Source organism: Falco punctatus (assembly GCF_963210335.1).
Source record: "Falco punctatus genome assembly, chromosome: 16".
Taxonomy (NCBI): Eukaryota; Metazoa; Chordata; class Aves; order Falconiformes; family Falconidae; genus Falco; species Falco punctatus.
The window spans coordinates 4632831-4646203 of record NC_137596.1 but is presented as its reverse complement, the minus strand read 5'-3'; the positions used below and the strand labels follow the sequence as shown (position 1 = coordinate 4646203).

Genomic DNA, 13373 nt, shown 5'->3' with positions numbered 1-13373 from the left:
CATGAGCTGAAGTGGCAAATTCCTCCCCAGCCGCAAGCACGGTCCCCACGTACTTTTTATCAGCTCATAATTTAACAAATATCGCATTTGCTTACGCCTAGTAATTCCTCCTTCCCTCCGCTAGCGGCTAAACCCATTAATATTTCCAGGCACAATTTCATGCTGGTAAAAGGTGCCGGGGAGCCATCCTCAGAGCACAATGTCCTGGAGCCACTGAGCAAATGCAGCACCAGCAGCCGAGCCACAGCTTTTGGGGTGCTGCACCCCTGGAAGCCCCCTCCCCCCCCCCAAACTGTAGCAGCCCAGCCTTAGGGGAAACCAGGCCTCCTCCGCCCGCTGTCCCCAGCGACTTCTCTGCCATGTGGGACCTTATCCAAAAGTCCCCCCCTTCCTCCCTCCCTCCCTCCCTTTCCCACCACGTGCTCGGCAGCTCTTACACAGCACCATTATTTTTTTGTTTTGTTTTTTGAAAATGCTGCCAACCTGAGCGGGATTCAAACTGGTGACCTAGATGTGAAAGGATCCATAGCCCGTTACTAATCCCTGGAGTCTCCGAATCCCCTGTAAACTACTGCTTAATTCGCTAACTGTGCTATTTAATCTCTAAAACATTATGAGCCGTGCCGGGCAGAGGAAAACACTCAATCAAATAAAGCTTTATTATTATTGTGCGTGCTGATAGGTCATACGAGAAGGGGATTGCTTTGCAAGTCTCTCGACTTCTTCCTCTTCTGGAGGCTCTCTGCTCCTTGAATACCTATCCTAAGTCCCCCTGGAGGGGAGAGCAGCTTTCCCCAGAGCTTGGCAGGAGGAATTTAACCTCTGCATCTCTGCTCCTGGCCAGCCTGGCAGGGGAGGGGTAAAAGCCTGCCTTCAGCAGATCCTTTGGGCCCACAAATTACATGGGAGGGGTCTCTGAAACCCAACCGCAACAAGCCAGACCATCAGCGGTAGGGTGAGATGCCTCTTACAGCATCCTGGCATTGCACCAGGGTGCACAAGCCGGCAAAGAATAAAAGACACTGCTTTTGCTGATTGCTGCAGCATCCAAGTGCCCTCAGTGGGATGGGGACCCTGCCGTGCTGCTGGGGAACACCCTCGTGCATGGGACCTGCAAGCCATCGCCACGCTCATCACGCAAGAGCTTGCTCTCTCTGCGAGGCTGCTCTTTTGGATGGGCAGAGACCACCTCCTGTGTCAGCAAAACCAAAGGGATTCCAATAACCACAGCCAGTTAACCTTTTAACACAGCATTCAGGCCCAGATTGCCAGAAGCATCTTAAATCACGAGAGAAAGCGCCTGCCTGCACTGGAAGCACGTGAGGTTGGGGCAGAACGTGACCCGCTGAGCAGCTTCAGCCCTTGCAAAGGCTGAATTTGGCCCACTGTTAGGAGATCATCAGCATTGTTTGAAGATCCCAGGGAATTTAAAGCCAATATCGCCGGCTCCTGCATACTAAAGCCCAGCAGAATCCCTGGTCTATCTCCCCGTCTCCAGCTCTCCCTCTCTTGCATACATACAATGTACATATAAATCAGCCTGTCACAGCTCGTCTCTTTTCTGACAGCTGTAATTGCTTCAGACTATAAAAATATCTATAGACAATAAACACAACGCATGAAAACAGCAAAGAGAAAATGAAATCAAGGTTCCTTTAAATAATTCAGTTGCTCCAGCAGCAGAGGAGCCAGCAACTGAGTCCAGCTGTGAAGGTTCAGCAGCAAGAGAAAGAGAGCTTTGTAGCTTCCTCTGGGGATGAGAGAGTCTTTTTTTCCTTCGTTGGTTTTTGACCACAGCAGAAGAAGAGTCTGCCGTACACAGGCTAAGCTACTTGCAAAGCAGCACCTATCTGAGCACGAAACACAGCCTCTTGCTTTCAGCTTCTTGCCTTTTTTCCTACTTATCTAAGAGTTGTTGGTTGGTTTTATTTTCCCCCCCTTTCTTTCCTTTGCGAGCAACAGGCAGGAGACAAACAGAAGGAGCAAAGCACAGGCACAGTCTAGGTACATATTTATCTCCGTATCCATCTCCTCAACCTCCTTCTTTCCAGCAAGGCTAAAGGCCCCCCTCTCCTGGCAGAGACCACAAACAGGGTAGCACAAGCAGCACAGGCAGGGAAGCACGGGCTGGCATGGCTTGGGATTGCAGTGGGAAGCAAAGCAGCAGCAGGGATGGAGGCAGGGCAAGGGTCTCCCCTGGAGAGATGGCAACTGGAAGGGAGGATGCTGAAACCATGGACCGGGATGGGGTTAGAAGGAGCAAGAGCCCACGGGTTTGCTCTGCAGAGGAGCATCTCTATCAGAGCGATCAGTGGTGATAGCTGGGGAGGGGGAGGCTTGCAGGCAGAGCAGAGAGCAAAACAGCCCCCCCCAAAACACCCCCGGGGAACAACAGTGGCATTTGGCCCAGGCCATCGCTTCCCACAGCCTGCTGCAAGGGACCCCGGCTCCGTCTTACCCAAACACTGCCCCAATCTCGGGCTTTTTAAGCAGAACCAACTCAAGTATCTCATCTGCAGATTTAAGTGGTCCCAAAGGCTGATAACCAGATGCAAAATTGCAGTTAAGGTTCCTCTATCAAGTAAAACAACATGATTGCTGCAATTTTTTCTGCTTTCTCAGAAATATCAAGCATGATTCTAGCATCTATTTTGCTTGTAGCTGCTTGTAGGGATGGTTGATAGATCCTCCCTTACAGCCCGTGACTATATACCTGCCACCTGCAAACCTACATACATACAATACTACGCCTCCCCACACCGAAATATTTCATTCCTGAACAAAAAAAAAATAAATAAAAAAATTACTTTCAACTAAGTAGGTCATAGCAAGGCAATTTGTACAGCCAGATTTTTCTTTTAATTCCTTTCTTCCTTTTCAGGAAGCTGATAGATGGCAATCTATAACCCCAAAGTGGAAATTTATTTTTAATCTGAAATTGCCAAATATGATCAGAAACATAATTTATGCTCGAACCATTCTTGTTCCTTCAAAATGAAAACATGATTTCATAACCCCAGTCATGCTATCGCGTACCACATTATTCTCCAATAAGCCCAGAGTTGCAAAAAAGTGCTTAATTTTCTTGGCATTAGTCAGGTGAATGACACATGAGTCCGGGGGAGCTTTTCCTGAATAACTACTGAGCCCTCAACGTCTACAACCATTCAGGGCAGACACAAAGGACGTGGTCTCCCTGCTCACCACCCTGACTCATTTATCCCCTCGTTAATGGTGGTGGCCCCAATTAAGAAACAATGATTGAGAGCCTTACTTGGCTGGAGCCATTTTGAGCCCTTCTCGCCCCAAAGGCATTCCTGCGCCGAGCTGGAGAAATTGCCTGTTCGGGGAAATTTCTAGGCCAGTTTTCTGAATGCAAGCAGCATCCTCATGGGCACCCAGCCCTCGATCCCTTACACCGAAGGCAGGCAGCGACTACCAGCACCCTCTCCGTGGTGTTTAAAAACAACACAGGAGACCCCATCAATCCCCGCTAAAGATGCTGTTAATATTTAACCGGCATTTATAGAAACTTCCAGTAACCGTCCTATTAAATTGGAATGAAATGTGCTTTGGGGAGCCTTTCCCTAAAGCCACGCTGAGATCCGCTGCCCTGCCTCCGCTTTGCCGTGAAAAGAAACAATTTTTTTGCCCTTTAAAAAGCTGTTGGGCTCAGGTTTGTCGCTTGCTCTCTTGCTCAGGGGCTTGGGACTTTCAAGCATGAGTTAACTCCTTCCAGAGCATCCCCAGCTGAGCTGCACTGCCTCGCGCTCGCTGCAGCCAAGGAGCTGGAGGGCCAGCTGCCCTGCAAAAGCCCGTCCCAAGCTGGTGCTGCAAAGCCAAAGCCAGCAAAGGATTTACCTCCCTGCAGCGTCTCAAGAGGTAACCCAGAAGGAAGCCCCAGGGGAAAAGGAAAGCCGCCTTGCTAGCTGCCAAAACACACCATCTAGCACTGCCACCCCTACCGCACGCAGGGATACAGGACAGCATCCTTGAGGATGCTCTGATGCACATTACAGATGGGCCAGGCAGTGCTGCAGCTTGGACACCAGCTCTACTGGGGGAGGCACAGCAGTCCCCAAGGCCCAGCTTTTCCTTTGGGATTACGCTTTTCTCCCACGGTTCTTGGCGTTTGAGCCTTTTACAACAGCCCAGCCAACACAGCGTGCATATTTATGAAGTGGCATTTCTGCACATCCAGTCTTAATATTAAACATCTATACGTGGAGTTTAAAAGAAATCATCGAGGGGATACTGAGCCACGTTGGCACGATGAGTTATGAACCGAGATTGATCCAGGGTACAAATCAATATTGGTTTTCCATAAATCTGTTTCTTGTTGAATTGTTGTGAGGTTACGTCGCTATATTAACGCCCCAAAAGGCATCCTATATGCTCGCTCCGCATGAATCAGGTGCCAGAGACAGCTGACGACATGGGCTAAAACCATCCCATTAGCCGTCTAATAGCGTTTTATAAGCGTATGACATTAACCCAGCGCTCTACAACTCAATCCACTCTGCGCTTTAACAGGAGTAAGTGCACACGGGAAGAGCGAAAAAGCTGAATAAGCTAAAAACCGAAGCCAGCCCCTCCTCGGGTCCCAGCGCAGACCTTTGGGAGCTCCAGCACAGCTCTCTTAAATCTAAAACCACGAGCTTCTGCCCACAGTTTGGGGCCATTTGTGAGCTCTGCCCTACATAACCCTTTAGAGAAGCAGCTCCAAGAGTTGCTGTGCCTGCTCCTGGGACGGCTGCAAATAAGACATGCCAAGCCAAGCCTTCCCCAGCCCATCTGGATATCAACACACACATCCTGAACTCCAAGGAGAAGCAAGAAGGTAAATGTCCCTGGCTGATGCTCGCCCACCACTGCACTCACCCTCCCTCCACCTCATTTTCCCCAGCCAAGCCCTTTCCTACCAGAAAACCACTTGGTCCATGCAAACCAGGTGAGGCAGGTACCAGGAAAAGAGCAAATATCTTGTTTTAGACCACGACGATCGATAAAAAGCAGATATTAAGAGCAGAGCCCCTGCACTCCCTCTTTTGAAACCACTGAGCACGCTCAGCAGCTCTCAGCAAAACCCCAACCCACTGCCAGGTGTTTGGCATCTTTGAAAATCAGATTCTCCTGGAGACACTGATTTGCCTTTTGCCTGCAGCTGCTTTTGGACCTCGCTCAGTCACCTTCAAAAAGAGGATGGGGAGGTGCAAGCTTTGCTTTTCTGGACTCCCAACCAGCCACAGCCAAAAAGGGGCTGCTTCTTGGGTACCCCAACCCTGAACACCTGCACCTTTGCAGGGCCCATCTTTTGCCAACCTGATTTTCCAAGGCACCGAGGTGGCCAAATTGCTCGAGTGCTCCTCAGGAACAAAAGCTGGGCGCGCTGCTCTCTGCCTGTATCCATTTTAGCTTTGCCACTAGTCCTCTGACCCTCACGGTGCTAGGCATCCAAGAATAATATTAATAATAGTCATGCCATTAAGCAAGATGCTTGGTTTGAATCTGAAGATTTTGAGAAATGATCTCATAAATTTAATTCCCGGGGTACCATCTTTGAGCGTTAGCAGGCACAGTCGCTTCTGAATTCTGGGAAATGAGCATAATTACATGGAGATCGACAAGGCACAAATGCCAAGAATTCTGTTAACCTTTAATACTGCAAAAAAACTCTCCCCTTGTAATTATCTCTTTCCTTTGTCTTAAATGTTACTGATGAATATTTAGTGGGATAAGCAAATAAAAGGAGGCTGAGGGGCGCAAGGAAGTGCAGCCCTCCGTGGAGCAAGTCTGCAAACCTGACAGCATCGCTGTGGGTCAGGGCTGGGGGCAGGCTGGGACCCCAGGTCACAAAAACCGCCACCTGGGGCAGTGACACCCCCGGCAGTGACACTGCAGAGCCAGTGGAGGGTAATTGGAGTGACACCAAAATCTGAATTAATTCCCAGCACTGCTGCTTCACCCAGATCCGTGGCATGGGCACGGGATGATCCTGTGGCCCCCAGTGGGACAGTTTCATGTGCCCTTTCTCCAAACTGAACTTTGTCTTGGAATAAAACTTCCTGGGTAAAAAACACATCACCTTTCAAACATATCCTCCCTAGGGTTGCAAATGGCACTGCCCTCTTGCTGCACATTGAGTCTGATGGAAAGAAGATTTTCTCCCGGCGTGAACTGCATTAATATCTGTCACCACTCTGGCATTTCTGCCTATAATGATGAAAAATATGTGCAGAGAATGCGGGGTGCTCTCAGCATCGCCTCCCTCCCCATGAAGTGAAATTAGAAGCAGCTGCTCCTGCTCCCATCCTCTTCACAGCCCCACAGCATTATCTCTGGAAGCTTATTATTTGGGAGATGGTGTGGGGATAAGGGAGACTCACGACCTATCCATATTCAAAATGTGCCTTGCTGCAGATGGGGGCTCAGCTCTCCCCTCCCCTGAGCTGGAGACCAGTGTAAAGGTCACTCTCCTCTTTTAATGTCGCGTCAGACCGACTGCTGCGTGAACAAGGAAAAGAAAAAGGCACATCTCCCCCGTCGGATGGAGAAAACCCATCTCCATCCTGGGAAGAGCGTGCCAACACGAGGTGGTCAGGCTGTAACCACCTGCAATGTGCCAAACGCTTTCGGACCACCGTCTGGCAGCCCTGGAGAAGGGGGAAGGAGCTTCCTCCTGGCTTTGAAGATGTTGCTTTTAACCTCATCCCAACCAGCAGACGGACCCACTGGTTGGGATGAGCGAGGAGGCAGCAAATCCCATGCCATGGAGGAGGGGGATTGCAGCACACCCCCGCGCTCGCCCCAAAATGCTGCAGGCAGCAGTGGGGAGAAGAGGATACAACGTGCCAGCCCCAGATCCGAACACATCCCAAATTAACTGGCACTCCTGGGCCACCGAGTTTGCGAGCTGGTTCACCGCGGTGCCACCGGAGATGTCGGGTGTTGTGGGAGAGACTGGAGCAGCCTGCGGAGCAAACTTGCCCTCCAGCCCCAAAGCAAGACCTTTACAGGCTCCCTCCTCCCTCGCTCCAGGAGGAACGAAGCCAAAGCCGTATTTACTCACAGAGGACCGGGGAGGAAAATGAAATGGAAGAGGTTAGCTCGCTAACTACAACACCTACCCCTCCCAAGAGAGGTCTGAGGAACTGGCTTTGCAGCCGCCGGGAGGAGGAACGCGTGTCAAAGCCCAGAGGCAGGGCTGCTAACGGCAGCGAGGGCTCCAGACTGCCCCGAGACAGGCAACCCCACAAGCAGCTCGGACCCGGGCTGCCAGCAGCCCCAGCCACCCCCTCCCACCCACCCCCCGGCTACTTCTGACCCCAAGACACGGCAGATGTTTGTTCTCCTCCTTCCCCCTCTCTCTGCTTGCCTTCAACAGGAGCGAGCTTTCTAGTCTCTGAGCTGCTTTTATGCCCCTTTAAAAGGTTATAAAAGCTGTCTTTATATTCCAATAAAGGGATATAAAAACAACCTTTTTTGCAGTTCAATAAATGTGGTTAACTTTTCCCCCCATTAATACTTTCTGCCTCGGTGCTGCGCGCATGCGTGGGCTGCTGCGGGGCACGGAAGAGGACGCAGCTTTGGGCATCGCACCCCGACGCAGGAGACGGCAAAGCATCCCGAGGGAGAGGGACCAAGAGGTTGAGCTCAGGTCAGGCCTGGGGCAGGTCTGGTGCCAAGCAGAGACGGGCACCATGACCTGAGCTGCTGCCCAAAAAGGGGAGAGACGAGGCTATAGCGAGAAACCAGTCACCGGGTAACTTGTGCCGGTGCGTTCACTCCAAAGAAAAGGCCTCCTGAAAGCTGGCTTGGGCCCAAGAAAGGGCTCCGCTGTGGCACGACAAAAATTCAAAGTCCAAGCGACAGACTAGATACATCAAGGGGTGAGCAGCTGCCCAGCCGGGTTTTGTCTCTGCTGGTGAATTCCCCTTGAACACAAGCGATGACGAACTGCAGCCATCCTGGGCAGCATCCTTGTGCCAACTTAGCTAGCAAGCCACAGCATCCCGGACCGTGCCACCTCTCCTCCTGGGTGACCAGGGACAGGTCGCTTCACTGCTGCTGGCGAGCCCCTGTCCTTTGCAACACCCATTTAGACCCTACGGACCATGGGTCAGGATCCATCCCGTTCACAGCATCGGTGCCACACTTCGCGTGACGGGACCCCGCTCCCATAATTATTATTTACTGTTTGTGCAGCCATCCTGTGGCTTGCTATCAGTCTTCCTCAAAAGCATCTCTTTCCTTGGAAGAGGATCTAAACCCATCCTGCCGCCCGTCCAACAGCCTCTCCGGGCATTAAAACAAGGAGGTTTATTATTTTTTGTGACAGCCTGTTCTGCAAGGTGAACACAACTCGTATGAATCAAACCAACTTGGATTTCATACATCATTCCCCAGCACCACCAACATGAAGGGCAGGAGGGGGTTCAGCTGCCGAATACGGTGCAGAGGAGCGTGTTTATCGGCGGTGATCTATTAGTGATCAGGAGGCTGCGGGGCGCTGGGACCGCGGCTGCTGCCTTGGCGCTGCCGGAGGGAGAGGAGAGGGGGAGATGCGAGTCCGTAAATAAGGCAGCTATCAGGAGTCAAAACTGGAGCCCAGCACCAAGGTGGGGAGAGCTCTGCCAGTCTGTGCCCTTGCTCCCTGCCCTGATTGATCCCCTCCCTGCCCCTCCACATCTACCGTGGGATGGGGACCGACCCCAGCCGGGCAGGAGCAGGGCAGACCATCCTGCACGCGTTTGCCGAGATGCTCCTTGCCCCAGCTCACTCCCTCACACCCCAGCAGGCAGGCTGAGCCCTCCCTGCCACTGCCGGCTAATTAGCCTAGCTAATTACCATTACCGGGCTCCTTTTTTGAAGGCTGCAGGAGAACAAGGAGGGCAAAGGGAGAAGGTGAACATCCGGGGCTGCCTGGGGAATTCGGACGTGTTTACAGTCCCTGGCACGAGAAAATCCATACTCATCTTGGCTGCGGGAGGCAGGGCTGCCCTCCCATGCTCCTATTAGCAATTTCCAATCATCTTTTATTAGGCCTTCATTGATTTGCTGCTCATTTCGGCGGGTATGAAGGCTTAAAAGCCTCCACCCGGTCTCAGCTGAGGAATCCAGGCACGGAGCCGATGGATGGTGCCGGCAGGAGAGCGGAGCTGGGATGCCGACACGGGTTTGGTGTGCCACCAGCAGAGCTGCCACGTCAAAGCAGCCCTGCACGTCCTGCTGCGTCTTTTCCGCAGCCGGGCAGCATCTGTGGAAGAGGGACCAAGGGCAGGAGGGGCTGGGGGCTCCTCCTGGTCTTTATTTAGGGGGCTGCTTCCATGCTGGGGAGGGGGACTTTTTCCAGCAGAGATTTCCAGAGCCCCATCCCTGCCTGCTGGGAGAGGTTGTCCAGATCCCATGCTCCAAAGCCCAGCCTTGTGGGCAGCTCAGGGCCAGTTACTACCCCCACCGGGAGAAACAGACTCCAAATGCTGCACTTCTGTTTCCAAGCCAACATTTCCAAGTAGCTTGTGAAACACAAATTCTGTTAGAAATCATCTGAATATTTTGTTCTGATAATGCTATAACACCAGCATACACATTAGCACATACACCACATGGAATGGAGTATTTGAATATCAAAACAAAGTGAATTTACAAGGTTGTTTCTTTTTATTTTTTTTATTTTTTTTTTTTTTTTTTCCCTCCTGGCAAAGGCATCACTGCAAGTTATCAGTTCCCAACTGTTTGCACCATAACTTTTCCATACATGTCCCTGCTGTCGTCAAACCTGCTGCTCTCTGCACCCCGTGTCCTCAGATAACCCGAGATGTGCAAACATGGGTACAAAAGGACCTCACAGCCTCCGGGGAGGAGACCCCAGGGGAGCAAGCAGGGTGGCAGCTCTTGGAACCCTGCAGAGGAGATGGTGGGAGATGCAAACCTCCATCTGTTGGAGCCTCAGACATATCATCCTGCACGCAGCAGCACCCACCTCATCCCAGCACAGCACCCACCTCAGCCCCACCTCACCCCAGCACAGCACCACCGCCCCTATCAGAAGAACAGGGAGGGGGGACGCACTAAAAGCCACAACTTTGTTGCCTTTAGACTTAACTATATATTTTTTTTTAAAAAAATAACATGTCCCTGCATTCAGAGAGCGAGAGCCACTCTCTAAAACACCCCAGGAAATATTAAAATGGGAGAGCTGATTCAGAGGAGAGCAGTTCACAAATGCCTGCGGTGAGGTGGATGAAAGCCAAGGGCTGCAAGCCTTGGATGTGCCTCACTTCAGACGGTGTGGGAGAAAATACAGACACTCTTAAAACTCTGCCCCAGATCTGCCAGAAACTTCAACTGTGCTTTGAACCAGGCAACTGAATTATCTCCCCGGGAAGCGGCTGCCTCCGGGCAGCGATCGGGAGGTGATGGGGAAGCGCAGCCCGGCCCTCGCTGGTGCGGGTCACAGCGGGGTCCAGCGCTTGCCCGGCAGGCAGTGGTCGAGGTGATGCGGTGGGAGTGATGTTCACCAGGCCAGGTGATGCTGGGGCTGTGGTACCACGTCCCCTGCAAGGGATGGGTCAAGGAGAGCGTGGGCTCTCCTGGTATTGCCCTGCGTGGGGATGCAGTGGTGAGCCTGGTGCTGTCACTGGGTAAAGTTTGCCACCAGCAAACAAGGCTTTGATTCTAAGCACACAGCCCTGACGCCAGTGCCGTGCACGTAACGAGCAAACTGGGACAGATGCAGAGGGCCTGAAAGCAGTAGCTCCTCCGCTTTGAGTCCAACATCATGTTACTTAAGGATCCTCTGTCCATTCTATCCCCTCTTGCTTTGTTTTTATTTTCTGTATACCTCCAGGCAGCCAGGGAAGAGGACAGGGAGATGAAACCTGGAATACCATGAGACACGAAGCCCTAGAGTGAGCACCTTGTCTGATCCCCCCATTCTCTCCCCATCAGCAGACACTGGTGCCTCACACCAAAGATGCAAGGACTTTTGTCCCACGCTGAAATTGGGCTGCCACAGCCCTTGCTGGCACCCGCCGTGCGTTTTGACTGGCATCAGAGCAGGGCTAGCAAATGAAGCGGGCCAAACTTCTCCCTGGCGTAGCTTAATTAGAGTCAATGATGTTACACCAGGGAGGAACCTGGCCCACTGTCCTTAGCTGGAGTCCACAGCAAGTCCAGCTGGCAACTTGCAGGCAGCTCAGAGGCGGCAGGAAGGATCCCTGGCACCGGCAGAGGCGCTGGGAACTGTATTCGGCATTTGCGAGTGGGAGACAGACTCAATAAACACAGCGCTAAGTAAACCAGATCCGTAATAAATAACAACAACCAGCGTTTCACCTCTTCCAAATGCTACAGAGAACCGGACCAAATTGTCCTCCCAGCTCCCGTGAGCGGTGGGGACATTTCATTAGCCCTATTACACTGACAGGGAAAGAGTCACTGGGAGCTTAATAATAATAAAAATCCATTATGTTACAGCGCTTGTCATCTGTGTATCTCAACTAGCTCCAAAAAGGCAGGGAAACGGCAATGCGTGTTTTAATGGAGTGGGGTGGGGTGGGGGGTGGAGACACACAAACGGGTTAGCAATTAGCTTCAGGTCGCTCATCAAGCCAGCCCTGAAGTTTGCCGAGCGGTGCCACGAAGCCATGTCCAGGCTGGGATAACGGGCAAAAAGTCACAAGGCAGGATGGATCGGGCAAGCTGCTGTTTCCCAGCCTTTTGTCAAAGGAGGTTTGTGCCTGGATGGAGGAATCTGCTACAGCTCGGCACGCTCTGCCCAGCCAAACCCGTGCCAACAGACCCAGGGGAAGTCCCACCAAAACTTTAACGCGGTTATATACTCACAGCACGAGGGGTGCAATTAGCCGGCAATCGCGCTATGATTACACAGTAGCGACGCTTCCCACACCTGTAATTTCCACTACACTCGTACGACTCCAAGGCTAGCTCCGTGGCTGCAAATTAATTAGAGTGTAAGTGCAAAAATCAGGGATGCTGCTGAACGTTAAGAACACACAGCCATGGCGACCAAGAAGCCAAAGCCACAATTGTGGAGATGTAGGTAACCTTCCAGCTGAAACGTAGAGAAATTCCAGTTATAGCGACTAGTGGGTGGTGATGAGGTTATTCAAAAGCCTTACCACAGTGAAATCAACACTGTATTTGTAAGGTAATTACAGCCCCGCTATTATGTGCTACAGCCCTTACATTTCATGCCTAATCCCATAAGGTAGATTCAGAGGGATAAAAGACAGCAGCAAAAGACACCTGACTGTTGCAAGAAGGAAGGACAGGCACAGATTGACAGCGGCAGCAAAAGGAGAGGAGGTAGGAATGGAAATGCTCCAGGCATCTGGCGACATCGCCAACACCCAGACCACCCCCGCAGGGTGCCGACCCTCCGATGCTCCAGGGATTCAGACCAGTTAAGGGGGAAGAGCTGGGCTCGGTTGGCTGGGATCTATCAAGTACGTATAAGCATTCATCAAAAGCCAATCTGCTTTTGAAAAGCAGAAAAAGAGGTTACTTCGGATTAATTTTTCACTTCAGAAGCTTTATGGGCGAGTTCTGAAACTGTCAGGTCAAGATGCTTCAATATTTTCTGAATGAAAAGCTCAAGTACTGCCTCAAAACGCCTCTCTGTTTGGATTGTCAGGTAATTTGTACGTAAACATTTAAATTAAAAATTTATGTTGGCTCATCATTTTCGGGGGGGGGGGGGGGGGAGGGAGGAGAATTTGCAGTGTTTTTTTATTTCTCAGCTTCTGAAATTTTGAGTCTTCATAGCCATGGAACAGGGAGGGCGGCAGGGAGGAAACCTAAAAGCCCTTTGCAGAGAGAGACCAGCCAGCCCTGGCTGAAGGGATGAGTTTGTCCCAATGGCCCCGGCCCCGTGTCACATCTGAGCGCGCTGTGGTCCTTAGGGAATTTTTCCTGGCAGCACTGTGCGTCCTCCGATGCAAGGACGGAGGGATGAGCCATCTGCTAAGCACATGAAGCCACCCCGAACAGGGGACCGGCTCGGGCAACTCGCTTGGAAGAAGCAGCCCCTCAACATCCCAACCCTGAGCCACCTTTTCAGAAACCGGCAGAGTTTTCTGGATGCTGTCATGGTTTGCTGCCATGGGATTTCTGCCCGTCTGAGCTCAACCTGCCCATTTCCAGGGCTCGCTTACACCCAGCCCAGCACAGGGCTCCTCCTCCACCAAGCTGGGTAAATATTCAGCTGATTAACTTCCACCCAGCTCTGCCAGGTCCCATTTGGACCTCCCATGCTGCTTATTTAAAACTAACTCAGGTTATTCGACGCAGCCTCATCCCAGCTGGGCAGACAGACCTGACGTGACTTCCAGGTCTCCTACTGCTCCGTT

At 51.8% G+C, this 13373-nt stretch overlaps 1 protein-coding gene across 4 annotated transcripts in view; it reads right to left on the bottom strand.

Moving 5' to 3' along the window:
* Positions 1 to 13373, bottom strand: part of LOC308054234 (protein CEPU-1) — a 457457-nt gene that overhangs the window by 144017 nt on the left and 300067 nt on the right. The window contains exon 1 of one of the 4 annotated variants that reach the window (XM_080366693.1): positions 96 to 268. The exons of the other annotated variants lie outside the window; for them this stretch is intronic. The gene's annotated coding sequence lies outside the window, so the exon portion shown is untranslated. Of the gene's footprint in view, positions 1 to 95; positions 269 to 13373 lie in introns of those variants that run through there. 4 annotated transcript variants of the gene reach the window in all.